We start from the raw sequence: 26,139 nt of genomic DNA on the forward strand, positions 1-26,139 counted from the left end.
ATCTGGAGACCAGATGAGGGCAGCAATTAAAACTAGCCCTTCCCCCACATGGATGCAGAGGTCTTAGAGCCAGCAGCCCCTACCTCTAGTATCAAGACGGTTGACTTAGCTGACGGTGACCCTGAGGCTGCCACACACCCTCTGGGTGGAGACCTGGCTTCAGCCAGGAAGTAGGTTTCCCTGGTGTACCAGGAGGAGAGAGCCAGTCATCCACAGTTGTCAAAAACTTATACGTTCTACACGAAGCCAACATCTTGCCGTAATAGGGGATGGCACGTATTACCTAAGCTGCAGTGTGGCGTGTCTGACATTTCTATCTTTCCTGCTCTTGACCCTCTGAGCAAGTGTAAACAGCCTGTGGAACTTGTCACTACCTGTATTCCCAGGACATACTGTTAACAGTTTGTTGTCCACTTCCTTGCAGCTAGAGGTATGCTCGGGTCACACAATGGCTGGTTTATTGGGGAGCCATATCGCAGAAATCTGCACCGAGCTTTCTAACTCCTGCTCTGTGGGTAATTCTGAAAACCTCAGATCTTACTTTCAAATCGTCCACAGCTAAACCCAACTCTGCTTCTTTCCCGAGTCTGAAGAATGCATCCCAGACAAAAGTTCAGCTGACCTTAATTCTCCCTCTGCGGCATTCCTTTAGTTCTGTGTGTTTGAAATTCAAGGCCTGCTCTGGTTTCAAGTACACTTTTTTAAACAGTCTGAAACAGAAATGTATTATTGGACCGATAATGCCTCACGGAGGCCAATAATGGTCTTATGTATGAGCCACAGTGCTTTTTTTGTTAGCGGTCTGAGTGCCTCTGACCGTCCCTTCTCCGTGCCGTCCCCCTCCCTCAGGTTTCCTGAATCATAAGCGCTAACCCGATATTGCTCTTGTCCTGTGTAACGGAAGCTAACATTGGCAAAACCGTGGGGAGTAGGGGTGCCTCAGTGGAAAATCTTTAGTTTAACGAACGGTAGTATAATTTTGTGGAGAGTGCAAAGGATTATTGACTTGGAACATTATCAAGACACCTGAATGCCTCCCCCAAATAGTATACGCTGGAACAATGGCACATTAAAAAATATTTGGAGAGTAATGATCCCCCACCATTCCACCACCCTAACCTAACAGTTTTTGGTTATTGCTATTCAGTCTTTGTTGCTTCATGCATTGTTTTAAGGGCTTCCCAGGTGGCTCAGCGGTAAGAGTATCTGCCTGCAATGCAGGAGATCTGGGTTCGATCCCTGGGTTGGGAAGCTCTCATAGAGAAGGGAATGGCAACCCACTCCAGTATTCTTGCCTGGAGAATCCCGTGGACAGAGGAGCCTGGCGGGCTACAGTCCCCGGGATCACAAGAGCCCGACACGACTTAGTGACTGCATACCCACTGCCACGTTGCTTCAAACACTTGCAGCTTTGAATCTTGCTGTTTTACTTATGAAACTGTAATGGCACACACACTGTTCTGAAGTGTTGCCATCTCTTTTAGTTTAAGGGCCCCATAATAGTACCATCATATTTGTTGTCATTGTTTAGTCGCTCAGTTGCGTCCGACTCTTAGCGACCCCATGGACTACCCGACCACCAGGCCTCCCTGTCCTTCACCATCTCCCAAAGTTTGCTCAACTCTCCCAGAGTTTGTCCATTGAGTCAGCGAAGCCATCCAACCATCTCATCCTCTGTCTTTCATCTGTGGCATCATATGCTGCTGCTGCTGCTAAGTCGCTTCAGTCGTATCCAACTCTGTGTGACCCCATGGACTGCAGCCCACCAGGCTCCTCCGTCCATGGGGTTTTCCAGGCAAGAGTACTGGAGTGGGGTGCCATTGCCTTCTCCGATGGCATTATAGAGATGTTCCTTAATTTACTAAAATCTCTGTGCCTGCCTTTGGGCAGAGACCATGTATGCAGTGGTCCACTCGAGTCTTTAGCCTCTTTTCCCCATTGAGTGAGCTCCTTGGGGAGCTTTCCCAGAAGTGAGATCCTTGGGCAGAAGGCACGGGCACCGTCTTTGGGATCTTGCACTGCCATGTTGCTTTGTCAAACTGTCATATAGCTACAAAGATGCGTTATGGTTTTTGGAAAAAAGACTCCAGCAGCTTCTTCCCAAGTTTCTCCCTAGAGAGAAGGCCTCTCCCACCCTCCCCTCTAGCTGACCCCTTAGGAGGAGGATTTCCCAAGGAAAAAATGTACTGGTCATCGCTAATATCACTGCTCTTATGAAGGAAATGTGTCCTATCCAAAGGGCATAGGCGGTTCCAGCCTGACCTCACTGTAAGGATGGAGTAGGGGAGTGCCTTCAACATGTTATTCATTTAATAGTTGCAGATGAGATCTTTTATCAAAGGAGAGGGGGTTCTGCCTAGATGTGAGAACGGTTCATCACCCAGCTCTGGAATTAGACGGTCTGGGTTTGACTTCCAGCTCCCCTTTAGCTGCAGTGTGACTCTGGGCAGGGCGCTCAGCCTTGCTTATCTGTAAACCGTTGTCATCATCTAAGCATCCCCATCCCGTAGGTTATCATGGAGTTTAATCAGGTCCTCCATCGAAAGTGGTCAGCTCAGTGTCTTGTATAGACTAAGTGCTCAGTAAGTCTTAGCTGTTAGTATCATGTAACACACCTTTTATTTCCCAGTTCTTCAAGGTCCATGAATTACTTCAGCACTGTTGCTCTTATTAACTCTTTTTCTCACTGAATTCTAGTGAGCCCTAGGAGCTGATACTAGGGTTAACGTAGGCATTGGTTTAGCAATAGGTTCTGTGGTCTCCACTGGCTTAACAATGGCTTAGTCAAACAGAATATGTGCAGGCGGCTGGCTGTACTTGTTTTGTGTCCTAATAGTGGCTCCCTTTGTTCTTGGTACCTGCAGGATGTGCTTAAGCAATGGTTGATAAGAGATGACGTTTCGGAAAGCTAACAACCGTATTTCTTTGAGCTTTTCAGAATATCACATTGATCTCTCCACTCTTTCCCACTGTTCTCTCCTTCTGGAACTTTATTAGATTAGCATTGGGCCTTCCATTCTATCTTCCATGTCTCTTAATATCCTATTAATACATTGTCTCTTTAAAAATTAATATCCTATTAATACGTTTTTGTGTGTATCTTCTTAGGATAATTTCATCAGACGTATCTTCCAGTTCACTAATTCTCTTACCGGTATATGTTTAATCATTCCCTTGTTAAATTTTTTTTTAATTTTTGGAGGATCTGTTTAGTATTTTTTCACATCTGTCTATTGTTCATAACATCTTTTTTTTTTTTTCTCTCTCTCTCATTTTTACTATAGGCTGTCAAAAGGCCTCCTTTGCTTTCCTATTTTGCGTTGGGGAGAGTCAGGGGATCTCCCTCCCAAATTTGCATGCCTTACTTGATCGTTCACTTCCAGAAATGTTTAGGGTCATCTCCTGTCAGTCACCCAGTGCTGGGTGCTCTGGGGTGCCCTGAAAGAAACAAGACTCGGCCCCGTCACAGATCGTACTGAAAGCCGCCTGTGGCTTTATGTGGCCTTGAGAAAGGGTCAGCTCTTTGGCCCCAGTCACAATTTTCCTTGAAGTGTGTTAAGTCACTCAGTCCTGTCTGACTCTTTGGGACCCCATGGACCGTAGCCCGCCAGGCTCCTCTGTCCATAGACTTCTCCAGGCAAGAATCCCGGAGTGGGTTGCCATTCCCTTCTCCGGGAAATCTTCCAGACCCTGGGATTGAACCCGGGTCTCCTGCATTGCAAGTGGATTCTTTACCATCTGAGCCACCAGAGAAGCCGTCATATTCTTTGAAAGAGCCCCTCATCTTTTAATACTCCCCTTGCACACCAGGGATTCTGGTCCATGTCACTTCTCCTTGCCTCTGCTCACCCCCCTTGTTAAAACATCTTTCCCCTGATGCCTGGAGAACACTGGCTCTTCAAAGCCAGGAGACACCGCCCTGTCCGGGACCTCCCTCCCGACCTCCCTGCAGGGCTTCTGGAGCCCTTTGAGCACGGCGACCACCTCACACTGCTTACGGCTCACTCCTGCTGCTCCGGCATTGTCACCGCCCGGTGTGTTTCTACCCTTTCTCTCTTTTAAAAAAAAAATTTTTTTTTCATTTCAATAGAATATTTCCCTTCATATACATTTCTGTCTAAGTCTAGTTGGTGCACAGTACTACATAAGCTTCAGACAAACAAGGATTTTCCCTCTCATTTGTACTCACAGGGAGGCCCAAGCACATGGCGTAGCACATACTAAGCGCTTAATCAGTTCCTGCATGAAAGGAAATACTGGTGTGTATGAATAGCTGATAGCAATTCAGGAATACAGTTATTATAGTTCTTTTTTAAAGTGGTTTAGACAACCATTGTTTGCCAGCTCTGCAAAGAGAGACACTGGGGACTTCCCTGGAGGTCCAGGACTTCATGCTCCCACGCAGGGGGCACAGGTTTGATCCCTGGTCGGGGAACTGAAATACCACATGCCTGGCCAAAAAAAGAATAGGGAGCCACTGCATAGGCAGGGAGATCAAAGGGGATTTTCTGCCCATTTCACCGCGTCTTGCTGGTCTTTCACCAGCCAGTGCAAGCGCCCCAGGCAGCATTGCTTTGCCCACTGAGGAGCTGAGAGGGCCTGGCTGGCTTGAGAACTGTGTCTCCCTGGTGGGGCGGGGCGATCACGAGTGTGGTAGACCCTGCAGCGTCTCCTGCCAGGTGAAAGGTAGAAGGAGCCAGCCTATGAGATGAAGCATCAGCGGTTTCCTCTCACCGTTTGGTAAGAGCTTCTGTCATTTAATCATGCAGCTTGGCCAGCATCCCTGATTCGGTTTGCCTTGAGGGTCAGCCCAGCCCGGTCGCCCTCCTGTCCCATTGTCTCCTCTCCCCACAGCTGGGGAAGCCCTTGAGCGTGTTTGTCCATCTGTTCACCTCTACACCTGTCACGTTGTGACTAAGAGCCCTCAGCTCTTTGCAGTCGTGGCTGGTTTTCCTCTTCTCACCAGTTTCAGCAAGGCCCAGAATCTCCCAGTTGTCAGTGTCTGCAACACGAGTGGGATCACGGGACTGGTCTTTCTGGCCTGTGTGACTGCAGACAAGGCACTTGGCCTCTCTGAACCTCGGCTTCCTCACCTGTGAGATAATGACGAATGCCTGTTTTCCTAGGCTGTTTTAAAAAAAAAAAAAAGATTGATGATTTTTACCTAGTGTCTCTATGTGCCTGGTTCCTAGCACTCAAAATGGGTAATTATTCTTCCAGGATGCCTAGAGCTTGGGGAATACACTCAAGGAACTGGAGCAAAACACTGCTGAACTTGATTCTCTGATCTTGCAGTTTAACCACTCCGTGGCCTATAGAGGTTAATACTCCTCACTTGGTGGAGTTGTTCCGAGAGAAAGAACAGAGAGCTTCATTTCCATTGGGCTCTTGAAAGAGCAGAGGCTCATTTAAACTTACTCAGAAGTAGTGATGGGGGGCAGCGTTAGTTCCAGACCACCTCTCGATCTCTCTGCGATGTCTCCTTTATTGCGTCTGTGCTTTCCTTCTCCTCCTGGTCTGGACTTGCTCCTGCTTTCTGTATCTTTGTATCTCTGTTACCTGCTGCTTAGTTGGAGTCTGTGTTTCTTCATTAAGGTGCCTGTGCCCGGTCGACCGTGGCTTCTCCTCTGTCACCTTTTCCCTTTTGCAAGTTCCTTAGGGGGTCAGCTCTGACTAGTCCAGCTCATCTGTCTTCTCTCCAGCCACATCGTCAGTTCCTGGGAAGCCCTTGGTCAAGCTACCTTCCCTGGCCTAGTTAGTGCTGGCTAGAAGAAAAGTGTGGTCCCTTGCCATGGAACCTGGCTGTGTCTTTGCTGATCTTTGAGTTGGGGGTCTTTGAAGGTAGTTGTGATCACATGTAATCAGACGCTATATACCAACTCAGTGCCATGTTAATAAACGTGTTCAGTATTTTTGAGAATCATTTTCTGTGTTTCCATGTTACACAAAAACGGAAATATTTTCAAGGCAAAGGTTAACGATAACTTTTGGTTTCAGGAGCTATTTCTTCCCTCTTGACACAAGACAGGCCTTTGGTTGGAATGTAACAGACTCTACAATGAGTCAAGATTCCCACTGGTTTGCATTTTTCATTAACGTGTCATTCAAGGAAATCCTGGCTTTTTGGGTCATGGAACAGACCTCTCTGTTTATCATTCTGCAAAAGTTAAAAATGTGAAGTATTTAATAATACATCTGAAGATAGACTTGTATTTGGAGATCTGTTCTCCTAGAGCTATTTGGGGGAATTGCAGTGGAGCCTTTTGTATAAATATTTTCAAAATTTTGTGATTGTCTTTATCTCAACAAGGATCATGGGAAAAGAGGCGTTCTTACAGTCTAAATATCAGTTGAAAGGATTTAAGAAGCTCAGAATTCCAATGCACATTCAAAGACTACTTTCTTCATATTTAATAAAGTATTAATTTTCATCCCAAATGTTTACTGAAGTGGACAATGAATAAACCTTCTGTACCCTATCTATGATCCTACATGGACTTTTTTTCATTTAAAGCAACACTGGGAACATGACAGTCTATGACATGCATTTTGTTTTAATCACATGGTGATTGTTAGCTAATGAAGAAGTATGCAAAGTTTATATTGTCCATATCTAACAGTTACTTTTATTTTTGGAGTATACAGTCTTTTATGTTTTTGCAGTAACTGTCAGATGCGTTTGTCTTGTCCTGTTATGCCTGGCAACCATATTTATTTATTCATTCCGCAGTTGTTTGCTATATGTACACAATAGTAAGAATTGTGATAGTTGCTGGGAGTCAACTATGAGTAGTCCTGGAACTAAGAAAGAATGGAAAAAATATGAAAGCGGAAGAGAAGGCAATGCCCTGACTATAATCATGCCCACTCCAGCGTCTCCTCACCCAAGGTCCCCTGGCCACCTCCACATAACACCGTTTACGTGAACCTTTGAGATTTTATTGTGTATCAGAGACTCTTACTCCACATCAACTATTAATATATGGGCACCTTAGGTACTTCTGCCTGAGGAGTTACCAGCCTCTGATTCAGACCAAAGTATAGGTTTTCTTGGCAGTTTTTTCCCATACAATCAGAGATGCTCCAGGATCCTCCAAACCTACCCCAGCCCCCACTGCCGGCATAGAACCCCATCCCAGGATTTCTCAGGGATCTCGCCCGTCTACGCCTCTTTCTCAAGCTTACTTCCTGGAAGAAGGGTTGAATTTTATGCTGGTTTGTCATTAACTAGGAGAAAGAGGCATAAAGGCAGGAATACTCTTGAGAATTTCTTAGGAAGATTCTATGTTTGTGGCCAACACGTCGACAGTCACACATTTTCCTTTCAGTATACTCTGTTCATTCAAGCACCAGATAACGTGGTTGGCTTACATTTATGGGCCATGATGTCATGAGCACACTTATGCCTATACACACACACACACACACACATTTTATAAATGCCAGACTCTGTTGTGAGTTGCTGAGATCTTGGAATAAGCAAAGCTGCAGGATCTGAGGGATTAGCAGATTCTTTAATATCTTCCTTGGTTTCCATGGCCTGGCCTCCTCACAGTGGGTTGATGAGGGTAGAAGCAGGCACACACATGTTTTTTGGGCCATGCCACGTGGTGTGTGGCATCTTAGTTCCCTGACCAGCAATCAAACCTGTGCCCCATGCAGTGGAAGCGCAGAGTGCTACCCACTGGACCTCCAGGGAAGTCATGACGCTCTGATACTTCTAACTAGTAATTCCTCTGCTACTCCTGCACTTTCTGAATGCATGTAATTTGAGTCATTGTGGAGTATGTTTCTGCTGAGGTTCCTTGAGGAGTGGGAGACCCTACAAGATCTGGACGTTTCCTGGAAGTGCTGTGCTTTATCTTGAGGGAGAAAAAGCAAATTTGCCCTTGTGCTCCATAATATAATTTGTCTTAATGTAAAAGTCTGTTTTCCCCCCGCAAATCTTCAGTGCCCTGGAAAGAGACTCCGTGTTCATCCAGTTTGGGGCGGGTGGGGGCCGGGTTGCCCTGGCATACCTCTACTTATGGTCCAGTCCACTGGCTGGAGGAGACAGGGGGGTTTAGCACACAGAGACCCAGTGCGACCCCTCAGAGGCCTGTTTGGCCCAAGTTTCCTACAACCATGGAGTCATCCCAGTGACTCCTCTCACACCCACCAGGTTTCCCAGCTGAGGACCACGAGTGCCATCCTCGGGCCAGTCTGAAATTCCAGTTGCATCTTGGTATAGGGAAAAGCCACAGGAGTGGGAGACAGGCGTGGGCTTATTCCTGGCACTAAACTGTCCTCTGTGAACTTGGGCAAGCCGTTTAACGTCTCAGGATTACAGGGTTTGCCTTTGTTTTAAAATAAAATGTGGCAGTGCTGTGCTTAGTTGCTCCGTCGTGTCCGACTCTGCGACCCCATGGACTGTAGCCCACCGGCTCCTCTGTCCATGGGATTCTCCAGGCAAAAATACTAGAGTGGGTTTGGAGATATATTAAGAGTTTGGGACAAACATACAGACACTACTCTAGATAAAATAGGTGAACAACCAGAACCTACTGAATAGCAGAGGGAATTATACTCCCTATCATATAATAACCTATTATGGGAAAGCATCTGAAAAAAGAATATATGTACATATACATGTACAGCTGAATCCCTTTGCTATACTCTTGAAACTAACACAACATTGTAAATTAACTATCCTTCAATTTAAAAAATAAAACTTTGGCAGTACAGAAAATACGTAATCTCTTAAGGTCTTCCCAGCTCTACAGTTCTGTGAAATGGGGTGAGCTTTTTTGACTGTTAGAAATAGAGAAAAATGGCAGAAACATTTCTAGCACAGAGTTTAGCTTAACCTCGGGGCCTCCCTGGTGGCTCAGATGGTAAAGAATCCACCTGCAACGCAGGAGAACCGGTTCGATCTCTGGGTCGGAAAGATCCCCTGGAGAAGGACATGGCAGCTGTCTCCAGTATCCTTGCCTGGAGAATTCGTTGGATAGAGGAGTCTGGCAGGCCACAGTCCATGGGATCGCGAAGAGTCCGACGTGGCCGAGTGACTGGCACACCTAGCTGGACTGCCGCAAATGCGCAGGAAGTAGACTAGCGCCTGCTCACCCCACGCCCCTGCCCTAGTAGCCTAGCGAGAGGGACAGCCCGTTTGGAACAGAGTGGTCAGTGAGTTCGCAGGAAGAGACTGTTACTACGGGACCTATTCCTGTGGCAGAGGGCACGCGCTCTCCGATTTTACTGATGTAATTAAGTCATCGTTACACGTGAGTGTAAAGACCTTTTTGTGTCACAGAAATAACAAGAAACATTCGGAACACCTACTGACAGAAGGAAACTAGGGATTCTTGCGTTTTTTCCTATAACTGGACAACATATAAATGAACAGTGTTGGTTGGCCTTTTTTCTTCCCTTTCAGAAAAGGAATTGTAACATACCCATTATTCATTATCCCAAAAATGTTTTGAGAAGAGCAGAATCACTAGTTAAGGTGTTTTTTATAGTAGAGCCAATGGCTAAGAGATAAATGCAATTAATTTGAAAGCCTTAATATTTCTTAAGCCTCACCCAAGAAGTAGCCGAATACATGCAATTCACTTATCTTGGAACTCTTGCCCTGCATGAGGTCTGCTGCACTCAGCTCTGATCCAGCCTTCCATATGTTTCTCAGGTGAAGACGTGGTAATGCAAATGCGTCCCAGCCTGCTTCCCCGTCCCTGTCCATTGTAAGAAACTAAAATGTGGTGTGAGGCAATGTGGCATCACTAATTAGCAAGCGAGCATGACAAGATAATGATGGTTCGTTAGGTTCGACTTTAAAAACAGCACTTCTAATTTATGCTAATTTTGCTTGAAAATTTTTGTATAGTCATAGCCAGCCCAAAAGAGGCACTTTCTGGATCTGAGCCCTGCTCTCTTTCGTTTTGCTTTGTCCCGTCTGCTTCTTGAATATTAGCGTCAGACTCGAAAAGTCCAGAGGGCAGGGGAGGCCTTGCATCCAGGGCAATCCCCGTGTTGTCTCACAAAAGAGGTCTGGCAAGGGCTGAAAATGAATTTTAAACATTTAAGCGTCCGCTTTGAGATTTTCTTTCCATGGTGAGAACTCGTGAGAAATGGCTTCAGTTATTAGCTGGATTGAAAGGAGACAAATTTAAAAGGAGTGGAAAACAGGAGAATGTTTGAAGCTCTTTGGGAACAAATAAAGACTTGGGGGAAAATCCCCAGGGAAAGTTTTCTGATATTTAGTAATCCCAAGGCATAGAGGAGAAAAAAAAAAGAAAAAGCCAGTTCATCTTAGTGCATGAGTCATCACTTCATTTCTCTAAATTACAGGCAGATTGTTAGTTCTTAAATCACCTCAGGTCATGAATTTTGTGAACCATACTCTGTGGGGAGAATTTTTTTCTTTCTTCTTCTTCCTCCTAGCCTTCAAAACATTTTTTAAAAAAATTTTTCCATAAGTAAATGGACAGATGCCCTTCCGGAATTTATTTTTTAAATTGATGGGGACAAATAAGGAAAGTGTTCCCGTATCAGTTAACCCCAAATTGGCAAAATTAAAGAAACATGAGAATTGACAAAATGGCAGTTCTTGATGCTTTTTCTTTTTTTGAGGAAAAAATCAGATCAGTCAGCAGTCATGTATTATGTATAGTATCTGCCATGAAAACCCAAAACCACTGGATTCGAATGACATAATTCCAGGGAGTTATATTCTCAGAACTAAAAGTACTAGTTATTGAACCCCTGCTGTTTATCAAGCACTTGCTGCATCCCTGATCTTCCCGTGAACTCTGAAATAGGGTGAAGCGGGTCTGAATCGAGAGGCATTAGAGGACTTGTCTATATGCAACAAAGCCATTCAGCGGCAGGGCCCAGAATCAGACCCAACTCACCTGGCCTCTGATGTCAGTCTGATTTCTCTAAGGCTCACATGAAGCAATTGGGAAGTACTGAAGGGCAGACTCAAGTGGTAAAATGCATCTGTGGGACTTGAGGACGTGGAGGTGAGTGTCTGGGAGGACTTCACAGCTCCGGTGGCTGTGTCCTTATCCAGAACGAGACGAGGGTGAGGGTGGCTCTGTTACTTGTTATGCCAAGGCAGTGGGTATAAACAGGCATCATCCTTGGCAAGCCTTCGTAAGGGAGGTGGACTGGCGGGATGGGCAGGTCAGCAGTGACCTTCTCTTCCTGCATCCCAAGCGTGCCCTGATGCCTTCATCATGGAGCCATTGCCCAGAACAGAACAGGGGTCGGATTCATAGGACCCTTTGTGAAACTGGGGCCAGGCCTGCGTGACTGGCACAGACCTGGTGATTCAGTGGCAGCTGGAGACTGTAGACTGGCCCTCCTCCTGATGGGCATTCCTGGGGAAAAGGGCCTTCAGCTCCACCAAGGCATTTTATAGGGAAGGTTGGACTTCTGAATTTTTATCTTAAATCTCCCAGGTTTTAAAACCAATTCTGTGGCATCACTGGCTCTATGGACATGAGTTTGAGTAAGTTCCAGGAGTTGGTGATGAACAGGGAAGCCTGGCGTGCTGCAGTCCATGGGGTCACAGAGTCAGACATGACTGAGCGACTGAACTGAACTTTTAAAAATGTGTGGAAGCTATATTCAGAAGTTTACAAATGATATTTTGCAAGTTGAATTTAGACTCTGAGCTACCTATTTGCTTTCTCTGATATAAATTAGAACAGATTTTTTTTTCCTTAAAATATTATGGTCCAAGTGTGTGTAGCCCAAAGAGTATCATGTGGAGAGCTAATTCTGAAAGGACAGTGGCAGGAAGTGTGTTTTTGTGAGGTCAATGAGTTTGGGGAATCCTGTATTAACCAAAGTTAAAGAAACAGGAAGCTCACGAACATATAATAGATCCATGCTCTTTGGGTCTTCAAAAGAGGGTATAGTGTGGAGCATTTCCCAGACCTGCTGGCTGTTGTTGTTGTTGTTGTGTCTCAAAGTCATGCCCAACTCTGTGACCCCATGAATACAGCCCATTAGGCTCCCCTGTCCTCCACGATCTCTCGGAGTTTGCTCAAATTCATGTTCATCGCATTGGTGATACTACCTAACCATCTCATCCTCTGCCACCCTCTTCTCCTTTTGCCTTCAAATTTTCCCCAGCATCAGGGTCTTTTTCCAGTGAGTCGGCTCTTTGCATCAGGTGGCCAAAGTATTGGAGCTTCAGCGTCAGTCCTTCCAATGAATATTAAGGGTGGATTTCCATTAGGATTGATTGGTTTGAGCTCCTTGCAGTCCAAGGGACTCTCAAGAGTCTTCTCCAACACCACAGTTGGAAAGCTTCAATTCTTTGACACTCAGCCATCTTTATGGTCCAGTTCTCACATCTGCACATGACTACTGGAAAAAAACCATAACTTTGACTAGATAGACCTTTTCTCAGCAGAGTGATGTCTCTGCTTTTTAATGTACTGTTTAGGTTTGTCATAGCTGTCTTTCCAAGGAGCAAGTGTCTTTTAATTCCTTGGCTGCAGTCACTGTCCACAGTGATTTTGGATCCTAAAAAAATAAAATCTGTCACTGTTTGCATTGTTTCCATCTACGTGCTATGAAGTGATGGGACTGGATGCCGTGATGTTAGTTTTTTTAATGTTGAGCTTCAAGCCGGCTCTATCACTCTCTTTCACCCTCATCAAGAGGCGCTTTAGTTCCTCTTCACTTTCTGCAGTTAGAGTGGTATCATCTGAGCTTTTTTATATTTCTCCCAGCAGTCTTGATTCCAGCTTATGATTCATCCAGCCCAGCATTTTGCATGATGTACTCTGCATATAAGTTAAATAAGCAGGATGGCGATATATAGCCTTGACATACTCCTTTCCCAGTTTTGAACCAGTCTCCCCCTTTCTCAGAGCATTGGTTGGACTAGTTGGGCATGACTTTTGGGAAATGCTGATCTAAGCGAGTAGTTCTCTGATTTAAGCATATTTTAACTATGTGAAAGCTCTAAAACCATGTGTTTCTCCACACTTCTACCCGGCAAACAAAAGCTCGTGGAATGAAATAAATATTCGTCCTGAAGTACTGTTCCCCCAAAGCTGGTCTGTGTGAGACGCCAGCTGAGCTGTTTGTCAGTGTTGTGGTGTGAGGGGGCCTGGGCTGGACCACTTGTGAGTTGATGGCGCACCTCGTCATTGGATAAGAAGGGCACTGTTTGTTCAGTTTCGAGAAGTGAAGTCATTTGAAGGATCTCTAGAGCACCTAGATAGTAAAACGCCACTCTGCACTGTACTAAGGGTCACGATCGCAGCCAGAATATATTTAAAAGGGATTGAGGGGGCCCATTATAGTTACTGCCCTGGGATCACTCAGGCTCCCCAAGAAGTGGCCTGTGAACATGTTGCTTTCCCAAACAGTCAGCACAGACATTTGGAAAACATCTTCGTTTTTATGAAATTACTGATGATAAGCTGATGCTTTCTTAGAGCCTTAGCACTCCAGTTTCTTGTGTTTTTTTTTTTTTTTTAATGTTGGTATTTGAAATGGAAACCACTTCTTAAACCATTAGTATCCCTCTAAGTTGATTCCCAGCAGCATATTAAAGAATCATTCAAGGGAAGTTGTCCTCTCCTTTTACAAGATAACTCAGTCCGCGAGATGGGATTTAATAAAAGCTTCGATATGTATTTATCAAGGAGAGTGAATGTTTGTTTTTTTCATTCCTGGCTTCAAGCTATATTTTTTCCTTAAACATTTTTTAAAATTTACTACATACTTCGCTTCTGGGTAAATACATTTTTGCGGTGGCGTCCTTATCCCCAAATGTTATATTATAGGGAAGCATTCATGGTTCAAAACATTTTACATCCAGCTACCTAATAAACATGATTGGAGTAATCCTTCACGATCCCTGAGGTCAGGGACCGTCTCTGTATTCCCCGACTCTGGGATTTTGTTCTCACCAGATGTTTGTCAAGCTAAGGCATTCGTAGCCTGGAGATTGAAGTTGTTTTCCAAATGTTCCATAGATGCTTCTACATTTCAGATAAGCTGGTTGTGAGTGTGGGAGGGTGTCATTTACATTACAAAAGGACTCTCTGATGAAGGTAACAAGAAGACTGGAGGCCTGTTGAGGAAAGCATCTCTGAAATGTTAATGTGTACATCTTTGAGGGAGTAAGGTTTAATATCAAAGGTTTGATTTGTAGAAAACTTCAACTCCCATAAACAGAAAGATTTACCTTTATGGAAACAGCTGCCAGTGGAGCATAATATTCATTTATAGTTCAGAGCAAATTATGTTACCTCAGCCTTGTTTTCTTCAAAGGGTATTGAATCAGCGGGTCCTGGGATCTGTGCACATTCTCCTTATAATAAGACTTCCATCTGAACTGGCCATTCGGAGGGAGCTTTATTTGAAAGGGTGACTTAAACAGTTACTGGTGGCAGCGTCGGGGGCGGGGAGGGGGGCGAGGGTGTTTAGAATGGGGAGCATTCTACATTAGCCGCTGCCCCCTTTTAAGAGGCCTGTGCTTTTTGAGTTAACCGCTATCCTAAATTGCACTCATTTATAATTTTCAAGAGGATTAGTTAGATCTTTATGACATTTCTGGTATGTGACAGCTTTTTAGAAGTCAGAAACTTAAAGACCTTTTCTGAGTGTTGTGCCTTGGGGGCATGAGAATTATTCAGATACTAAAAGATATCATTAGTGCCTGCTAGTACTTCATGAGCATGTTTAAAACATACACAACTTAAAATTATCCTTATTAAAAACAACTTGATTATTTGACAGCCATGCTGGAACATTAAGTCTTAAATACCTTTATTTACAAAAAGTGAAAAAGCCAGCCATTAAGTTGGCTTTCAACAAGAGCAACGCGTAGATGATATGTGATATGTAGATGATATATGAGAGTGATGGAATGCCGAAGTAGTAATGGCTGTGCTCGTGCAGGAAAAATAAGCAGCAGTATTTGCAGTATAGTATTAAGTGAAAAAAGCAGAATACAGGTTGTATGCAATGTCGATTAGTTACATAGAAATCATAAAACGTGAATAACGATGGCAAGTCAAGAAAAAAGAGAATAGTGTTTTAGAGTTGCAGAATTAAAGTTTTGAATTTGTATTTCCAATTTACTCAGTATTACATTAAAAACAAAAGCAGATTTTTTTGATGGTTTGTTGTTTTTTTGCCAGTAAACCTTTTTCCTGAGTGCCTTGTGGTAGGAAGCAAAAGACCAAGAAGCAGCATCCACTTTCAAACACTTTTGGCAGTAAATATACAGAACACTTGTGAGCAGAATCATTTTTTAACACTGTATTCTCATTTGAGAGACTTGAGTTTTAAGACTCCTTTTATTACCCAGGTGAGTTTAGAAAAATTCCCCTAGTCTATCTAGGCTCTCCCTGAGCCTTCATTCATTCCCTTAGGAGAGACTGTGATAATATTTGGGCAGCTGGAGAAATCAGATGCAAGATAGTAAAAGTGACAAGCAACTAGGTAAAAGGGTATTCTTTTATTTTGAAATCAAACTAGTACCCGTTGCTGCCCCTCCGAGTTCTAAGCTAAGTTATTAGATTGATTGACGCTACTTGTGAGAAACCCACCGGCATTTCTGGCAACGTCCTTTTAAGCATTGAACCAAGCGCTGTCTTCTCTCCATGTGCAGACAGCAGACAGCCCTGGGCCACACGGTTGTCCTAACTCCTTGTTTCCCCACAGTTCCTACTTAAGAGAAGTAAAATCTTCATGTCCGTTAACAGAGCAGCGTTTTCCAAACTTCTGTGCATCTCATTTGTAAAACGTTTTAATGCGTGCATGCCACATGCATGTATGTGTATATACATCTGTACATACTCTTTTGTACTAATACTGTATAATTATCTAACATAAAATAGTACAAGAGTTCTGTTTTTCCTCCCATACCAAAGTGAACTCTCCTGTGTGCATTGTAGGGAGGTCACCGATCTAAAGAAATGGCCTGCGTGGAAGGTTTTATATCAGCTTCTCCCTTTTCTTTTCCTCCTTTTTTAAAAATAAAGTTTATTTTTGGCTGTGCTGGATCTTTGTTGCTGCTCGGGTTCTTCTCAAGTGGCGGCAAGCAGGGGCTCGCCCTAGGTGCAGAACGTGGGCTTCTCATTGCGGTGGTTTCTCTCGTTGCGGCTCTAGAGCACAGGCTCAGTAGTGTGGCACACGAGCTTAGTCGCGCCTTGGCATGTGGGATCTTCCCGGATCAGGGATTGTAACCGTGTCTCCTGCATTGACAGGAAGATTCTTTACCACTGAACACCAGGGAAGTTTCTATAGTAGCACCACCAGCAGTGTAAAAATTACACTTGCTAACTACATATCTCTTAGGAACCTTAGAAAAAATAAACCCAAGTATCCACACTTGCAAATTCTAGCTAACATTTGTTGATATTGCTTCTGCTCCAAGCACCATTCTGAACACTTCATCTACATGGTTACTCAATCCTCGTAACTCTGCAAGGTGGATCACCGGTGGAGACACTGAGGCACACCTGGATTGAGTAACTGGCCCAGATCATATAGTCAGTAAGTACTCAATCCACGTAACTGTGCAAGGTGGATCACCAGTGGGGAAAATGAGGCACACCTGGATTGAGTAACTGGCCCAGATCATAGTCAGTAAGTAGTGGGGCTAGAATTTGACTCCAGGCCGTCTGGCTTGAAATTCTGTCCTCTTAACCACCATGTTTCCAAGCATCTAGTCAGCAGTCTCCACTTTAGATAAAATTATGTAATTAAGCCTAAAAGACCCTGATGCTGGGAAAGATTGAAGGCAGGAGGAGAAGGGGACAACAGAGGCTGAGATGGTTGGATAGCATCACCGACTCAATGGACCTGAGTCTGAGCAAGCTCTGGGAGATAGTGAAGGACAGGGAATCCTGGAGTGCTGCAGTCCGTGGGGTCGCAAAGAGTCAGACACGACTGAGCGACTGAACAACAACAAAGTCTATATGACTAAATCAGCACCAGCGTATCTTGAATCATTGGGTCAAGACCCATGCCCATGGTTTAGTAGGTCATTATAGAACCTCAGAACTGGTAGGAATTTAAAAGGCTCAGTAACTCCGTGGTTCTTAATCTGTTCACCAGTGAAAACTCTTGTTCTTTTATGAGGTAGGTTCCTGATAAATTCTCAGGATCCTGAAAAGACATGACTCAGGAAACTCGTTTGCAGTCTAAGTTTTAAGTCTTTTAATGAACTCTCATTATGTTATAACACGGAAAATGGTGTTTTCATGACTCTTTTTTTTTTTTTTTTTTTTTGGTCTTTAAATACCTTGTTGTACCTATAATTATTATTTTCCTAAGAATGGAGCTGAAATTGCTTCAAGATGAAAGAGCCATGGTGCTTGTGGGTGGGTATGCTCCTCCGAACTTTAGAACTACAACAGAAATTAGAGGTTCACAAGGTAATTGCTATGATTACAGTTTTCTTTTTGGCCCCAGACAGGAGCTCTTGAAACACAATATTCTACTAATTTTTTAAATGTACAGTTTTCAAGGCAACAAGGAAATTACTGAGAGTGTGTACTGTTTCTCCCTCATTTTCGATGAAAGTTAGCATCTTGCTGGATCTCTTGCAATTGCTGACAGAGAAGCAGACATTGAACGTATTACAAGACTGTTAAAAGGCTTAGAAGAATTTGAAGTACTACATCAGCCTTAAGATACTGCACAACTAAACTTATTTTAAAAGAAAGCTCCTAATCATAGCAGTCCAAGGTAACAACAGGTTTTAAACCTCTTTATGCACCCTTCTAAACTTTATATTTCTAGATAGTTCACTTCTTCATAATATCTGCAATTTTACATTGTAAAATATGGAATTCCTTACTATTTGCACATCTCACACAATAGGCATCAATAAATGGTAGACCTTATCCTTTATTCTTTCTAATTGTTACAGACATACTTTTCAGTGACCATATAAGCCCTTCTCTTTGTTTCATATTTTACTTTGTCATTTCCTTGTTGTTAAACTTAGGTTATTTCTAGTTTCTTACACTGTAAAACTTGGTGATGAGTTTTATACTATCTTCTTTTTATTCGTTCTTGAGGGGATGGTGGTCGTTTTGATAGGAATTGTCAGGAATGGAGTTGCTGTGTCAAGTGTAAGAGCAGTTTTGTGACTTGGAATAATACACTTTGTCCTGGTTATCAGTTGGGACTGTTTCTCTGAAGCCTGTCCTTTCATTGTTTTTTATTTATTTATTTATTTTTAACATCTTTATAAGGATAGAAAAGCCCTTCACTTTTACTTGGAATTTAAAAGTTATCAGTGTGATTGAAGTCCTTTGCATAGGTTTACTGTTTTCAATTTCTTATGTTAATATCTTTTGTCCTCATTCTTCTGGATCACAATAGCAGCAAAATAAGAATTCCACATAGTAATTATGTCCTACGGATGTCAACGTTTTTTCCTCTTCTTGTTGTTGGGATTATTTTTACTTCTTAGTTCTTTTATCGTGGGTTTTCTGTTTTAGTCTGGTTTTAATCTTGGTTTTTTTTTTTTCTTGTTTCCCTAATAGCATCTGTCTGTTTTTAGACCTCTTACTTCATATACATAGTGTATTTTTTGAGGCTTAACTTTTGTTCATTTTTTTTTTTAATATGGAGTTTTCTGTATTGATGTCCCAATAAGTACTCTGTAAGTGTGCACAAAAATTTCTGATTTTAATTATTTAAGTTATTTTAATGGAGAATTGCTGGGTTATAAAGTTAACCATGTTCCTTAAAGTGTCCCAGTCTTCCACTCCAGGGTTGACCTGGCCTGGCAAGTCCCGAAAGATGTGTCTTTAACTCAGTTTCAGTCCACTGTGGCCATCCGCTACATTTGTGGCGTGTTGGTGAGTAGACTGCTGCATGGTTCAAAGCACTGCGTCGTGTGGTACGTTTCTAATAAGGACAGTGTTCTCCTGTACTTAAGCACTAAAGCTCTACTCTATCCCAAGATGTTTTTCTTCACACAGTTTTGTGTTGTTGTTTAACTATCATTGTTAATAATTTCAAATTTTGAAGTGAATTTTTATAATAAAATGGGTTTACTAATAAGACCCACACAAACAAAGTATCCCAGCCTTTGATATTCTTGTGTGCCTTGGGGATCCAAAAGAAAGGTATAGTTAATTAGCACATGGTAATTAGCACATAGTGTTTTCCAAATTTGCAGCCTCTTTTTTCCCCCAGAATACTTTCCAGCATCTCAGAAACAGTTATCTACGGACCTCAGTCTGGGAAATGCCACTTGAATCCATTTCATTGTTTGTTCGCAAGAAGTGGTCCTTCATTTCCAGTGTCATCTTCACGCAGGTGTGGAGTTGGGGTTTCTTGATCTCCACTGTCAAATCAGGCCAGTCTTTCTTTGTAAAAACCATTCCTTAACAATGACCCAATCTACGGTCAGCAGCTCTGAGGTTTCTTTTGGAGAGGACACGAGAGTTCTAAACTCGGCTGAGCTGGGGACATCACCAGTGGCTTAGAGCTTGTTTCCCCTTAGAACTTCTTTTCTCAGAAGCTGGGCCCTTGAGCCACCTATAGAAAGCTTAGTGTGTGAAATAGCTGAGCATAATAAGAAGCAGAATAAAACATGTCTTTTAACTGGAGAGGCAGTCTGATGTGGCAGAAAGAACACAGACATTGAGGGTTAGACTTTCCACGGTGAAAAGCCTGGTTTTGCCATTTCCCAGACTTTTGGCCCTGGACACTTGCTCTGAATCAGTTCCTTCATCTTTAAAAAGTCACAGTGAGAGAAGCCACCACAAGGAGAAGCCTGTTCACCGCAACTAGAGAGAAGTCCCCGCAGCAGTGAAGGCCCAGCGCAGCCAATAATTAAGTAGATTATTTTTTTAACAGGCACTAAGTATGCTTATCTTATATGATCAATAGAGTCTTTGAACACAGAATTCAGAATGAACTTTTCTAAACATTTCTTGGAGGACAGAGAACACAGAAAAGTGACACAGAAATGACTGGAATTGGAATCTGAGACCAAAGCCACGGTTGAGCTTTTTAATAGCACAGAGGTCTTAAATGTACGGTCCTTCCTAGGGTTACTTCCTTTTTAAAAATTAAGGTGTCAAAAAAAATTAAGGTGTTTTCCCTTTAAAACAAAACCTAATATGCTAAGTGAGTTGAAGCAGTAGGATATAGTCCCTAGGACTTGAAAATGGTTTGTTTTCAGAAAACTAGAGCCAAGAGAAGCTATGTAGTGGCCAGTCTTCCAGGTTTACAGGTCAGGAAGCTGGGAGCCCGAGTGGTCTGAGAGTGGGGTCAGAGTTAGCCTCCAGGTAACCCTTCCTGGATCCTGGGTGGGGTTCCATCTGTGCCCTGTGAACATCTTGGTCTCCAGGTCCCATGCATGCCTAGGGCAGGGAGCTGGCTCTGCAGTGGGGAAAGGCAGTGAGTATGTGTGTAGCGTCTTGAAAGATTCATAGCTCCATTTGTTGGAGATGGAAATGTAAGGAAGAAGTCCTTATGATAAGTGCTCTCACAGCACTGCAGAGAGATTCGTTCTCAGTAGGAAGGGGCAGGTTTCAAAGAAGAGATGATAAAACTCAAGCGTAAAGGTTGAGCCTGTGTTTGTAGCATGTTAAGATGGAGAAGAAAAGGCAAAAGTGTTATTGAGGACGAGAGCTGTAGCTAGTGGAGTTGGCATCTCCAGAGTCAAACAGAGGCCAGAAAAGTGCTGCGTATGACTGGGCACCATGGACCTGGACCGCCAGGAACATCTGGTGAGAGATCGGAGAGAGCAGGTCATCGTGCTGCAGAAGAGAGCCTGCGGTAGCCCTTGGAGTAAGGCAAAGAGGGTTTTCAAAGTCATTGAAAGAGTCAGCCTGCTCATTATTCTAAGTTTTAAGGCGAGAGAGTGCCATGATCGGATTCATAGTTTAGAAGAACTCCTCCCTCTGCCTGGGACGTTGTGCAGTCCTGAAGTCAGGCTGGCGCCCAGGGGATGGGTTTAAGGACTGCTGCAGAGGTGGGCCTGGCGGGGTTTGGTCTCCTGAGTCCAACTGGGCATCTCAATGCCCTCCACCGAGGTCGTGAGTAGGTGTGGAGCAGGGAGAAGAAAAAGAGGAAGCCTTAAATACGAGTTCCTGAGTGGGTGTCAACAGGGGAAAGCTACTTCTGGAGGAAGCTTTAAATACGAAGTGTGATCCTAGAGGAGGAAGTAGATCCAGCCACATGAGAAATACTTAGAAGTTCTGTCTGTGTGAGACCCAGCCGATTGGCTCTTTCCTATCCAGTCTTGGTCCTGTCCCTCCCATTCCCAGCACATCAGCCGTAGTCATTTTTCCAAAGTTCAGGAGTAATTCCCACCTTCTTTCTTGTAAAAACCCTGCAGCCCCACTCTTGACTTACCTTTGCCATCAGAATAAAACCGAACTCTTCCCGCGGCCTCTCCTCCCAGCGTGATCTGGCCCCCGTCCATCTCTTTATCCTCCACGTGTCCACGTGGTCCAGCCACCTGGCCTCCTTGGTGCTTCTAGACCCCAGCATCTCTCCTCTGAGGAACGTTGGTTTGCACCTTGCTGTTCCCTTTCTCTCCCTCTTTGAAGAAGAGCACTGTCTGGTCTTTGCCTGGTGTTCCCACGTTGAGTGTGGACGTTGGCTGTTGAGAGGGGTAGGTGCTTGTGGATGGATGCGCCCAATCTCTGGATAGTCCTCTCTGTCCCTCTCACTCTGCACAGCAGGGACCAAAGCGACCTCTCCGCAGACCAGAGCCGAAATAGAAGTACCAGGTGGAGAAACTGTCCCTCTTCTTAAAATAGGCTCCTGATTCCCTCACTGACCCCAAGGATAAGCGCACCAATTCTTTCCGAGGGTTTTTCTGCCAGTCACTCTTAGTAATGTTGTTCAGTCTCTGATATTTTAAGGTGCACCTGGATGCTTTCACAAGCCTGTGGATTTCCATGTGCTGTTGTGATTAGTTATTGCTCTTTAACCTGTTTTCCTCCTTGGGGGCACACACGTCAGTGATCAGTTTTAGTGCAAGTCATGCCCAATATCCAGCATGGCTCTTGGTGAAGTCCACGAAGGCTGTACTGCAGTCCTCCGGGTGCCCCTGAAGCCACGTGGAAACCCTCTCTGTGGCTGACTCATCACCACCACACCCAGCACAGTGCTTGGTTAGCAGATGGGCCCACGTGAAGTGGCGCGGGGGTGTGGGGACAGCCAGGTGACTCGGCGCCAACGAGCTGCAGGCTGACCTCCTCCCACTTTGCTTTTGTCCCCTCCCCCCTGTAAAGAGCAACTTCAGGTTCTCAAGCTAAGCGTTGGTCTCAATTCCTCTTTGGCTTCTTGCGAGAGCGACCCTCACATGGAAAGGAGAAGGTTTCAGAAGTTGTTTGTCTCGTGGGCTGCTTACCGAATCCTTGGCTCATCCGGTCTTTTAAAGTTTCCTTTGGACCCAGTTTGTCAGGCTGGCAGCTTGGAGAACACAAAGCTCACTAATAAGGGATCGCAGGTCAGGAAGACACGGGCTCAAACCTTGACTGCGTCTCTGACTTGATGCAGGATCTCGGGCCATCCTGCGCTTTAGTCTCCTTGGTAAAATGTGGGTGACAGAGACGTCCTGATCGGTTACTGTGAGGGTTAAATCAGAACACGTTCCAGTTGTTTTTATCACCCTCATCATCAGTGTTGGGAGAAGGGAGGTGAGACTGGGCCGATGTAAGCCTCTAAGGAAGACTTCCCTCGTGACTCAGTGGTTAAGAATCCAGCTGCCCACGCAGGGGACACAGGTTCGATCCTTAGTCCAGGAAGATCCCACACACGGAGCGGCAACTAAGCCCATGTGCCACAACTACTGAGCATGTGCTCTGGAGCCTCCTTGCCACAGCTACTGAAGCCCGAGCACCCTGGAGCCCCTGCTCCCCAGCAAGAGATGCCACCACAGGGAGAAGCCCATTCACCGCAGCTGGAGAACGGCCTCCACGCACTACAACTAGAGAAAGCCCACGTGCAGCAGCAAAGACGCAGCACAGCCAGAAATAAATAAATAATTTTGTAAAAAAAAAAAAAAATCTCTTTAAAAGAAAAATGTCTCTAAGGACAGTTAGAGGCCGAGGAGGCAAGAAGGAAACACTCCCTGTGGTGGCGGCGTGGGAGGAGGGCAGGGGCACTTCAGGACAACTTGCCTGAGCAGGTCCCAACGGAGCCAGCAGAAGTCGTCAAGGGCTGGGCCCTCCGAGCTCTCCACCACAGCATCCGTTTCTTGATGGCTCCGCAGCCAGGCCCTGCTTCTTTCAGGGCCCAGATATGCACCAGAGGCAAAGGCTGCACTCACCAACGAGGGCTTGAATGCTGGAATATCAGTGACCCCATGGAACTGGGGGGCCCCCGTGGTAACAGTGCCACATGGTTGCAGACCAGCGGGAGTTGAACCATTAGGTGTAGAGACCCAGCCTCACGGGGCAAAGCAAGACTCGGCTTAGCGCTTTGAGTCCAGCGGGTCTTATTATATGGCTTTAAGGATCTTAAAGGGGCCGTTGGTCCCCACAGCAGTGCAAGAGTCGGTTTATTGGTTCAGCGAAGGGAGTCTTGACTATGACAATATGAGGTTGTATGAAACACTTAGCTTTTTAAAATAAATAGCGCTTGAGAAATAAATAGCATTCTGTGAGTCCCAGTGCTGTTCTGTATACCTTTACTTTCAGATGCTCTTAGTACAGAGGCAGATTCAGCTGACTCACGTTTATTGAGCCCTCGCTCTGGGCCTTGCGTAGTCTCCTTCCTCGAGATGTGTACACAGGAAAGAGGACTTTGGTGAGCCGCAGTTTTATGCAGTGTCTTTTCTTCAGCCTGGAAAGTTGATAGGTTGGTGTTGTTTTCCTGCATGGCATAGATCCTTAGAATCAATCAGGAGGTATTGCTGAAGGTATATGGCATCACCAACTCAACAGACATGAGTTTCAGCAAATTCCAGGAGATAGAGGAGGTCAGAGGAGCCTGGCAGGCTGCAGTCCATGGGGTCGCAAAGAGTCGGACATGACTTAGTGACTGAACAACAACATTGCTTAAGGTGATACATTGATCTTTGCTGCATATCTGAGCTGTGAAGTCTGAAGCTTCCGTGTGAAGTGGGGTCCAAACCCTTAGTCCTCAGCACCCGCAATTCTCTGCTGCCTGTGAGTCTGATTCCCTCTGGTTCAGCCATTCAGCTACAGGTAGAGTAGAGGACAGAAGTTTCTGATTGAAATCTGTATTAACAAAGGAGAATCTGAATCTTAAGGACACTTTTATAGTCTAAAATAGCACAAAGAGCTTAAAACCTATGTGGATGACCTGTCAACTTTCCCTTTTTGAGATGCATTATGCAAATCACGTTTTATTTTAGGTTGATCATTTCCCCTTGTGTAGCAGCCTCATTCAACTCGTGTTAATCTTGAAACTAAGAAATGATACCATCTCTCCCTCTTCCTTTCATGTGAGCTGCTCTTGGCCTCCTGTGCTGATGTGTAGCTGAACCACAGGGTGCCTCTCAGCGCCCCCATAACTTCCAATCCTCAGGTTAATAGGGGCTGTGCTTCCAGCATTTGAGGTGAATGCATAAGAAAAAAGGAGAGAGCGAGCAGGCCACACCCCTTTACATCTGGGGAAGAGTTTGGAGAAAAGGATTTCAGCAGAGATGTTAGCAGTTGCAGAAGCTCTTGGGTGGATTCAAGCTTATAGGTTCCAAAACGACTGCGGATGTGGCTTACACATGAGTGGAGAGTGTGGGAACAGAGTCAGAGGCCACCAGCCCTGGACCTCACAGGGCCTGGCTGGCAGTGATGAACATAGGTTTTATCCTTGGTTCAGTTCAGTTCAGTCACTCGGTCGTGTCTGACTCCTTGCGACCCCGTGGACCGCAGCGCACCAGCCTTCCGTGTCCATCACCAACTCCCGGAGCTTGCTCAAGCTCGTGTCCTTCGAGTCAGTGATGCCATCCAGCCATCTCATCCTCTGTCGTCCCCTTCTCCTCCTGCCATCAATCTTGCCCTGCATCAGGGTCATTTCCAATGAGTCAGTTCTTTTCATCAGGTGGCCATAGTATTGGACCACTGGGTTCATCCTTTCTTCCTTCCGTGTGTATTTTCCTTTCATTCAGCGGAGCAAGTTCTTACTCAGTGTCTTCTGTGCAAAGAAAGAAACAAATACAAGTATTATCATTGGAGTGCTTTCAGTTGACAAGTAGAGGAAGAAACAGAGGTATTAAACCCCTAAAATTCAAGGTGAAGTATAGTACAGTTTGGGAAGTGTGGCCAAAATCCCAGGGTAGGGAGGATTCCTACTTTATGAATAACTTCCTTCATGTCTTATCTAACGCAGTCCCAAGCATCCCAGCTGGCCTAGTGAAGGGTTTTGTTGTTCTTATGCAGCAGGTAGAAGGGGACGTGCAGCTGGGGAAGCAGAGGCAGAGGCAGTGCCTGGCCCAGAGGAGGGACCCCTCTGAGCCAGCCACAGCTAATGGATGAACAAGTGAGCCAGTGCCATAAAAACCCAGGATTGATCAGAACAGAGACTCAGCTGCATTAACCTGAGACTGTCCACCAGAGGCCTGGGTGAACCCTCCCCTGAAGAGCTTTGGGAGGAGAGTTCCAGGCAGACAGATCAGCTGGTACAAATGCCCTGAGTGGGGCGAACGGGCGTGGCTAGACTCCTGTGCATCTCTGAGAGCATCTGTTGGCACTCCGCTGTGACTCAGGAATGCCCCTCGGCCCAGAGGGGTACAAAAGGTTCCATGTCCTACTCCGAGTGGCCTCTTCATTCTTAAAGAATTTTTTTCTTTCGTTCTCATGTGCAGTTTGAATAATCTTTCCGAACCCTCGGGTTCCCAGCTTCTGTCGGTGCGGTCTCTCCAGCAGGCAGTCTCTCACTTGCCACAGCCTGTGCCTTCTCTGTGTGTTCAGATGCCCCAGTCCTTTCGTGAGGAAATGGCATGGTCACTCTCCCTTCATCCCACTGGCTCGCTTTCTGGGCCCACGCCTGGTCCACGCTACAGTTACACACATGCATGCTAGGGTGTGGGGTCTTGTGACGGATAATGAATGTATTGACTTGGCTAGGAGGCTGCACGCGAGCCTCCATCACTATTTCATTCTCAGAGAGTTTATGAGAATTAATTAGGCATCTCCCTCCTCCCAGAAAGGCAGTGGGGTTGCTCAGCAA

General features: G+C 45.0%; 1 protein-coding gene and 1 non-coding gene across 3 annotated transcripts in view; both read left to right on the plus strand.

Moving 5' to 3' along the window:
• Nucleotides 1–26,139, plus strand: part of ASAP1 (ArfGAP with SH3 domain, ankyrin repeat and PH domain 1) — a 335,628-nt gene that overhangs the window by 163,444 nt on the left and 146,045 nt on the right. The gene's annotated exons all lie outside the window — the stretch shown is intronic.
• TRNAC-GCA (transfer RNA cysteine (anticodon GCA)) lies at nucleotides 1,180–1,251 on the plus strand. Its single transcript has one exon. It is a non-coding gene; the product is annotated as a tRNA-Cys (tRNA).

Source organism: Capricornis sumatraensis, chromosome 11 (genome assembly GCF_032405125.1).
Source record: "Capricornis sumatraensis isolate serow.1 chromosome 11, serow.2, whole genome shotgun sequence".
Taxonomy (NCBI): Eukaryota; Metazoa; Chordata; class Mammalia; order Artiodactyla; family Bovidae; genus Capricornis; species Capricornis sumatraensis.